Source organism: Sardina pilchardus, chromosome 11, assembly GCF_963854185.1.
Source record: "Sardina pilchardus chromosome 11, fSarPil1.1, whole genome shotgun sequence".
NCBI lineage: Eukaryota > Metazoa > Chordata > Actinopteri > Clupeiformes > Clupeidae > Sardina > Sardina pilchardus.
The window spans coordinates 3125676-3127959 of record NC_085004.1 but is presented as its reverse complement, the minus strand read 5'-3'; the positions used below and the strand labels follow the sequence as shown (position 1 = coordinate 3127959).

The 2284-nt window shown below is 42.6% G+C and overlaps 1 protein-coding gene across 3 annotated transcripts in view; it reads left to right on the top strand.

The window, feature by feature from the left end:
* dpy19l3 (dpy-19 like C-mannosyltransferase 3) overlaps positions 1-428 on the top strand; it is a 31577-nt gene extending 31149 nt beyond the window's left edge. For all 3 annotated transcript variants that reach the window (XM_062549417.1, XM_062549416.1, XM_062549415.1), the window contains one exon: positions 1-428. This exon is cut by the window's left edge and continues 2138 nt beyond it. The gene's annotated coding sequence lies outside the window, so the exon portion shown is untranslated.
* Positions 429-2284: the final 1856 nt, after the last annotated feature.

The following is a 2284-nucleotide window of genomic DNA, read 5'->3' as shown; positions in this document are numbered from 1 at the left end:
AGAGGGCACCTTGCACTCAAATAAGTGCGCGGCTCTTGGCACTGGGTTAACATGTCGGGGGCAGTGCCAAGTGGACAGCTGAGAACTGCTTCCGGTGGTATTCCATCTATGTCTTGTGCCAAATCTTCTACTTCACATCAGATACCAGTCTATTTTAAAACACATGAACTAATCATGGCAATTCAGAAGGAAAATGGCTTCCTTCCGGATGCACTTACAGTATGTTTGTCAGTATTGTCTACTTGCATAGTGAACGTAGGATCTGCTGGCTGTATGAAATTGCACTAGAGTCATATTGTGGTGTTGAGAGTGACAAAGCTCATGCTGTTTACATTTCTTCAGAAAACATTATGTTTGTCATGAGAGCCATTTCCATGAAGCAGTGTGCAAACGTGTTTTGTGTTTTTGTAATAAAATTGATTTACATACTTGAAATTGGTAGCCTGCATTCTTTCTCCACCTTTTCACTGTCATTGCCTTAAAGCCTAAATGAAAATAGATGAAAATGGGATTGTGTATTATAAGATTGATTTTTTGGCATGCCACTAGCCAGAGGAAATCATTTTAGTTATAAGGTTGTATAACAAATTCATCGTTCAGTGTCATTTCTATTAAGTAGTGCTATACAATCTGTATTGCCTCTTAAGAACTTAAAGCAATAGTTCGGAATTTTGGACATAGGACCTCATTTCCAACTTAGTCGGGATGATATAGGTCGGTGAAGACCATTTTCAGTGAATTTCTGCCCTTCCTTGAGTTGCAGCGTTCATCTCGTGCTAACCTAGGTGCTGAGATAACGCAAGTCAACGGTAACATCCAGCCTGCCACTGAAAACACTTCACCGCACACCCGAGACAAGTCAATTAAAACGTCAGACTATCGATGCACATGCCTGTGTTGATAGAACAATGTTAGAAATAAAACTAACCTTGCATCGCATTGCAATAGCCTACTTTGTTCCCTGTATGGCAGTGGCGGATTGATATTGAGAAACTAGTCCCTCAAAATGTAATAAATCATTGAGTTGCAAGGTTAGTTTTATATACACTCCTGAAATCACAAACATTTTCAAATATGCTGATGACATGGCATTGGTTGCCTACCTGAAAGAGGAGCACTTCCTGCCCATATATTCACAGGTTTCATCTGATGTCTTGCCAGTCTAAAAAATCAAGCACCATGCTGTTTGCATTCATAAACTAGGTGCTTGGTTTCACACATCTGTAGCAATTGACCTGATGAAACCCATGAATGGACAATATAAGAACATCCTCTGGCTCAAGGAGAGCTCCCAGAACATCAGCAAAACCAAAGAGCCAAAGGCAAAGAACAAGAGAGCCTCTCCCACGCCCTAAGTTACAGCTACAGTTCCACAGTAGAAAGACAGACACTCACTCATTAAGGATCCTTCACACCCCTATGACATTCTTTTCAGCTGCTCCCATTAGGCAGGTGGTTCAAAACACCTCTGGCTAGAAAGAAAATGTACACAAATCCCTGTCATGTCATGCTGCTATATTTGATGGTCTTGGACCTCCACCACCAACTTCAAGGCAGCGTTGCCACCGGCAACTTCAAGGCATCCTAACCCATAACCTTAACCCTAACCCTTGCTTAACCCTATAGGGCCTTAAGGCATCCTAACCCATAACCTTAACCCTAACCCTTGCTTAACCCTATAGGGCCTTAAGGCATCCTAACCCATAACTTTAACCCTAACCCTTGCTTAAGACATCCTAACCCATAACCTTAACCCTAACCCTTGCTTAACCCTATAGGGCCTTAAGGCATCCTAACCCATAACCTTAACCCTAACCCTTGCTTAGGGCCTTAAGGCATCCTAACCCATAACTTTAACCCTAACCCTTGCTTAACCCTATAGGGCCTTAAGGCATCCTAACCCATAACCTTAACCCTAACCCTATAGGGCCTTAAGGCATCCTAACCCATAACCTTAACCCTAACCCTTGCTTAAGCAAGGGTTAGGGTTAAGGTTATGGGTTAGGATGCCTTAAGGCCCTATAGGGTTAAGCAAGGGTTAGGGTTAAAGTTATGGGTTAGGATGCCTTAAGTCGCTATAGGGTTAAGCAAGGGTTAGGGTTAAGGTTATGGGTTAGGATGCCTTAAGGCCTTATAGGGTTAAGCAAGGGTTAGGGTTAAGGTTATGGGTTAGGATGCCTTAAGGCCCTATAGGGTTAAGCAAGGGTTAGGGTTAAAGTTATGGGTTAGGATGCCTTAAGTCGCTATAGGGTTAAGCAAGGGTTAGGGTTAAGGTTATGGGTTA